At 34.4% G+C, this 6718-nt stretch overlaps 1 pseudogene; it reads right to left on the reverse strand.

Annotated features, from left to right (window-relative positions):
- Positions 1–2462: 2462 nt before the first annotated feature.
- Positions 2463–5849, reverse strand: LOC133289110 (receptor-like protein kinase HSL1; annotated as a pseudogene).
- Positions 5850–6718: the final 869 nt, after the last annotated feature.

Below are 6718 nucleotides of genomic sequence, written 5' to 3' on the forward strand. Positions count from 1 at the left end.
ATCAATCTATATTTCTTTTGATGGTTACACATAAAAAAGATGATGCTCATGAAATGGGATCACTATCACTTTAGTTTTGATTAAAAGTTAAATGTTGTTAGATTCATTTTGATATTGTAATGAGAACAAATGCAGTTAGTGTTTATGTTGATTTTAATGTGGATATGAAAGGAAAGGAAGTGAAGAGGAAAACTTGCTGTAGGTGATATATTAAATCTACTTGTGTATTGTATGTAAGCTATTCAGTTTGTTGGAATTTAGAAGTAATATCACTTTATCACCTCTAATGCTGTTGCAGTTAGAAAATGTGGTTGGCAGATAATTCATGTATTTTGTCAATCTAGGCCCTAGGATCATACTATCTACTTGGGATTCCATCAGCTATCTTATTTGCTTCTGTATTGAATACTGGTAGGAGGCTAAAAGAGGATCATGGTTTAGTAGCATGGCCTTGTGAGCTACTGTTATTTTCTCAAAAAATGCAGTCATCTGATACCTTTCTACTTTCTAATATACTTTGTCTAGGGGCTCTGGCCTTGGATGGTATGTGCACTCATTCAAGGGATTTGTTGAGTATGATATGATAGTAAGTTAACAAGTCTAGTAAGTAGGTGCAATGAATAGAACCTAATCAATTAACTTGCAGGATTATACTGAGTAGAATTTAGAGTTGAATATTATTGATTTTCTTAAGTTGTAATCAACATAGTACCACTTAAATGATAAAAATATAATAGAAGGGTGGATTTTCCATGTAGTCATGACTGGATGAGGTTATAGCCAGAAAACCTCAAGATTACTGAGATAACATTTTCGTGTGTGTGTGTGTGTGTGTGTGTGTGTTTCTTACCCATCTAGGAAAAACAGCCTAGCTTCGGTTGTACTAGAGTAGTTGAAGTTGGATATACAGAGGCATTAATATTTTTGATGTATTTTGTAACTAGTTTGTTCTGGCATCTCTTTAGGCATACAAATCAGCTTGCAATGATTTTTATTTATATTGAAATGTGTTTTTTTTTTTATTTTATTTACAATTTTTAGTTTTTTTATTTATTTATTTGTCAAAAGTAAATTTCATCTTCATTGAAATTGTTTTATTTCTGTTAGATGCTCTGCTGTCTCTTTGACTGGCCGAGGTGGGACTCTTATGCAGCATCTGGGAAGTCAAGGGAAGACTGAAAAATTACAAAGCTTCCCTATCATTAATATATGAGTTAATCATTACATAACTGCCAATATTTCTGCTTGATATGACAACCTTATTGTTTCTCATGTATGGATGTATGTATACAAACTTTACTTAACACTTTGTTATTCCTAAATCCTGCTTAAGTTAATTAATCTAGCTTCCCTATATATTCATTAAACGTTTACACTCATAATTTCATAATTAACTTCCGCTTACTTTTGAATATTGACATTTTGTATTGCCTCATTGCAAGTTTATTTTTTAATATGCCAGTTTGTAAAAAATGTTGTTAAAGTATTAATTGTTGGGTAATTTTTAAGATAACTGTAAACTTAATTAAATCATCCTCACAGATTGTGAATTTATATGATAATGTTATGAAAATGTCATATGATTGATGAGTATAGCCTGTTTAAATTTCATTACAACTATGATCTAATTTTGGTTTATGAATTTTTTTGGAGAACTGGATATACATATAAAATTTTATGATGTCTTACTGAGTTAACTTCCAAGTTTTATTAGCTTTACCCAACTTGATGAACAACACCCTCTTTGGGTAAACGTGAAACCTTTTGATCAATGATTTATTGTATAATTGCAAAATTAGAATTTTTGGTTTTGCTGTTATTTTTGCAAGGTCGGGGTTTAAAAATAAGTGAATTCATTTTTAATGTGTTGAAATTCCAAAAAAAAAAAAATTATTTGTGAACCAATTCAATTATTCAAATGCCTTTTTTTTTTTAATAATGATTTCCAAACAAGAAAATTGATATGATTTAAGTAATCAGAACCAAAATTTTAGAGAGACAATCTTTTGTAAGTAGTATGAATCTGGCAATTTTTGTGAGACGGGGAATCATATTATAGCTAGTGAAGATTAATTTCACACCCCAAAAATAAGGGACTACCTCATTAAAAAAATTAATTTCAATTTTTAATCGTTCCATATGCAACGTAAATTTGTTGGAGGATAAAGAAGTATTCTTATAGCCAAAGCATTTTACATGAATAAAAAGCACTTTTTCCAAAATAATTTATCATAGTTATCCACCCTGGGGAGTAGATATAAGCATATAGGTGGGTAGTTTATGATTTATCAGTTGTTTCAAAGTTTGCAACTATCCCAGCAATCAAAGTCAAAGCCAAAAGCAGTTCTAAAGGCTAATACCAGCTAGGATCCAACAACACAACTTTACTTGTTGCACAAATGAAGTCAAACTCATATTTATTTAATAGGATATATCTACATCATGAGAGACGGAGTACCAATCAAAACATGTGACACCACAACCTAACAAAATTGCATTCAGCAGGCACCAACCATTGACCATTGAAAATGGAAAAAGGCATGTTCTATACAACTAATTTCCAACAAACAAAAAAAAACCATTGCCTCAAATTGCTGGATTCGTTCCCAATCCTATGTACTAGAATATACACTAACATTACATCTTTGGAAATCTAGTTTGTTAATCATTACCACAGTCAAATATCCATAACATCCAACCTAGTCTCCTTTTCTGAATTCTTAAGAAGGGGAACAACATCATAGTGGCCAATAACATTCTTCTCTCCATAAGCAAATGGTTCTCCACAACGAAGCAATACTTTTAGGACCTCCTTCATAGAAGGCCTATTAGCAGGCAATGTTGCAGTACACATGACCCCAAGTTTGAAAACCTTGCACATTTCATCCAAGTAACTAGCTTCCACCACATCTTTGTCTAGCAATTCTTCTACATTGGTTCCTACCAGAATGTGACGCCAAGCCCACTCAGAAAGAGATGAATATTGGTCTCCATAATTAGCTTCTTTACCAGTTGTCAGTTCCAATAGGACAACCCCAAAACTAAACACATCAATCTTTTCACTGACTCTTGTTGTTTGAACATATTCTGCAATTCAAGCATGAAAATATCCATTAAGAATAAACTAATGCCTATGGCATAAGAGAAACATAGAATATAACTAAGCAAAAGCAATATATTTGTTAAACAAAAAGATTGTTATAATGTTATGTCATTCACCTGGTGCTATATAACCAAATGAGCCAATCACAGCTGACATAGTGTTAAGTTGCCCTGGATTGATTAACATCCTAGCCAGCCCAAAATCAGCAACTTTTGCATTGAACTGAGCATCCAAAAGAATGTTGCTTGTTTTCACATCTCGATGAACAATAGGTGAGGAGCAATCATGGTGCATGTAGCTCAAGCCTTGTGCAACCCCAATGGCTATTTTCAACCTCTTTGGCCAATCAAGGACCAACATTATGGACTAAACCTGATACAGTTGATGACTTATTCTTCTTATGCAGCCACCTATCTAGGCTTTTGTTTTCCAGATACTCATAGACAAGGAGCATAGAATCATCATTAGAGATACAACACAACAACCTCACAATGTTGTTATGACGAATATTGCTCAATATTTTAACTTCTGCAAGAAATGAGCTCTCAAGCTTATGGTCTAACTTTCTGTTGTTCCAAATCTTTTTCACAGCAACATAGCCCAAACCATCAACATCAACACGGTATACTGCACCATATCCTCCACTGCCAATAATATTTTGTTCTGTCATTGATGAGACAATGCTTGTTTCTGTGAAACTCAACCTCTGAAAGGAAGTGAGCTTCCATGAGTTATCCAATCCTTGCTTTCTTTTCCTGTGAACTCTGATAATAAAGAGTGATGTCAACACAGCCAGTAAGAAGACTGCCACAATCACCAGGCTTATAATCAAAGCAATAGACCAAGATGAGCCCTTACTTGGCCTTTGAGGGCTAGAATTGCACAAGGTAAGGTTCAGTATTGGGGTATCAGCACAAAGACCAGAATTGTCCAAAAAGCTGTTGGCATACACAGAATTTTCAAATTCACTAGGAATCTTCCCTGTCAAATTATTGGAGGACAGGTTGAGATTGGTGAGTATGGGAAGTTGAGAAGGAACTGGGCCAGTGAATTCATTTTCTGACAGGTCAAGTTGACTAAGGACAGGTAGCTGACCAATTGCATATGGGATTTGTCCAGAGAGTTTGTTTTGGCTCAAATTTAGAGTCACTAGTGACTTCCATGATGTTATATCTGATGGAAGTGCCCCAGTGAGCTGATTCTGATCAAGCAACAGAGTTGTTAGCATGGGAAGAGCCGTTAGCCCTTGTGAAATAGTTCCATTAAAGTAGTTCTTACTTGCATCAATCACTACCACTTTTGTCCATGAAGATACTCCAGCTGGAATTCTACCAGAAAACTGATTGTCACTGATCTCAAAACGTAAAACATTCAAAAGCAACCTTTCAGGAAGCACACCAGTGAACTTATTATGGCTCACCATGAAATTTAACAAATTGAAAGATGTCCAAAGACCACTAGGAATGTTACCAGAAAACTCATTACTGTAAATTTTCAGATCCAATAGGCTACTGCAATTTCCTAGTGATTCTGGCAACTCCCCATTCAGATTATTTTCATAAGCAGTCAAATTATGTAACCCCCCATAATAGCACAAGTTCTCTGGTAACTTTCCAGTAAGATTATTAGATGCAATCAGAAAGGTTTCAAGCTTTGAGTAGCGACCAAAGTCAGGAGGAAGAGTACCTGATAACTTGTTGAAAAACACACGAAAATCTTTAAGAGATGGAAGACGGCCTAAGCTTTCTGGTATCACCCCTGACAAGTTATTGAGGGACAAACTCAGCCAAGTTAAATTTTGGAGCTTTCCAAAATCATCTGGTATTTTCCCTACAAGATTGTTCTCTGCTAGATCAAGGCTTGTTATGTTCAATGCTTCAACCACAGAAGGTATCTCCCCAGAAAGTTTGTTTCTATAAAGATACACTGCGCTCAGATTCTTAAGCAAGAACAAGCCATTGGGAACTCCCCCGGTTAAACCATTTCCTGACATATCCAACTTCTCCAAAGCCACCATATCTCCAATGGTTTCTGGGATTTCCCCAACCAAATTTGTCCCATACACATAAAGGACCTTCAATTTGTTCAACTTGGTCAAGTTCCATGGCAACTTCCAAGAAGGGAACATGTGGTTATATGACAAATCCAAGTATTCAAGATTGGACAAGTTACCAATCTCATCAGGGATAGTACCATTGAATAAGCCATAATGAAGCTTAAGTTGTGTCAGTTCCTTTAACCTTCCAATACTAGCAGGGATGTCACCGGCGAAATTGGTGGAACCAAGGTTAAGATATTGCAAAGTAGAACCCAAACGGTCAATGTCATCAGGGATCTTGCCATCAAAATTGTTCATGGAGAGGTCAAGGTACTCAAGCTTGGAACAACCATAGAGAGAAGTTGGGAAGTCACCAGGGATGAAGTTGAAGCTGAAGTCAACATGTGTGAGGTTTGTGAGTTTACAAATGAAGGGTGGTATTGTTTGTGTGATGTTGGTGTTTGAGAGAGTGAGTCCAGTTATGGAGCCACTGGTGCAGTTAATCTCTGGCCAAGAACAGTGAGATGAGTTTGATGGAGTCCAATGGCTAAGGATTGATGGGTTTTGAAGGTATTGCTTTATATTCATTAGGACTTCATGTTCTTGATCATATTCCTGAGACTGAGATTTTGCATGGCTCAGGAAAAGGAACAAAATCAGAAATGAGTAAGATGGTAATTTGACACATGATGGGGTTGATTTTGTCATCTAGGTGTTTTAGGTGTTTTTTTTTTTTTCTGGGTTTCAGTGTGTGAATATTGAGTTCATGTGCAAAGAGAGGAGGAAGATGATTTGGTCAGCACAATGAATGTGCACCCATAAGTTCAAAATTGTTGGCTTGCTTTGAAAAGTTCAAAATTGTTGGCTTGCTTTGAAACTTGCGTGTGTGTATATATATATATATATATATATATATATATATATATATATATATATGGCAAAAATATTTCTACGGCAACTTTAGATAAGCTTATTTACAGTTATAACTATATTCTCCCGAGAGAATATAGTTAAAGATGACACCTGTAAATAACTTTATCTAAAGTTGCTGTAGAAATGTTTACCCCTATATGGCAAAAATATTTCTACAGCAACTTTAGATAAGCTTATTTACACGTCAGTAAAAAAAGTTCTGAAAAATAAATGAGGAGAGAGAAAAAAGAGCAACTTTAACGTTATAACTATATTCTCCCGGAAAAATATAGTTAAAAATGACAGCTGTAGATAAATTTATCTAAAGTTGCTGTAGAAATGTTTACCATATATATATATATATATATATATATATATATATATATATATATATAGCTATCAAATTTGTTATTTTATAAAGAAAGTCTTTGTACAATAATTAATCTTGTTGTCACATGATTTAGGAGGTCACAGGTTGCATTTATGTGATCAGACAAATGGAAGATCGATGGCACTCCCTCTTTAAAAAAAACTTGAGACAGAGTTGAAACATTATAACATTAGGTTGCCTTTTTATTATGTTTAATATTTTTTGTTATCACTTTAATATTTTGTAAAATATTAACAGTTAAAGATTCATAAGAATAATTTAATAATAAAAATAT

This window comes from Gastrolobium bilobum, unplaced genomic scaffold, assembly GCF_033153095.1.
Source record: "Gastrolobium bilobum isolate Gb01-03AN ecotype WA unplaced genomic scaffold, APGP_CSIRO_Gbil_v1 utg4504, whole genome shotgun sequence".
In the NCBI taxonomy this organism is placed as follows: Eukaryota; Viridiplantae; Streptophyta; class Magnoliopsida; order Fabales; family Fabaceae; genus Gastrolobium; species Gastrolobium bilobum.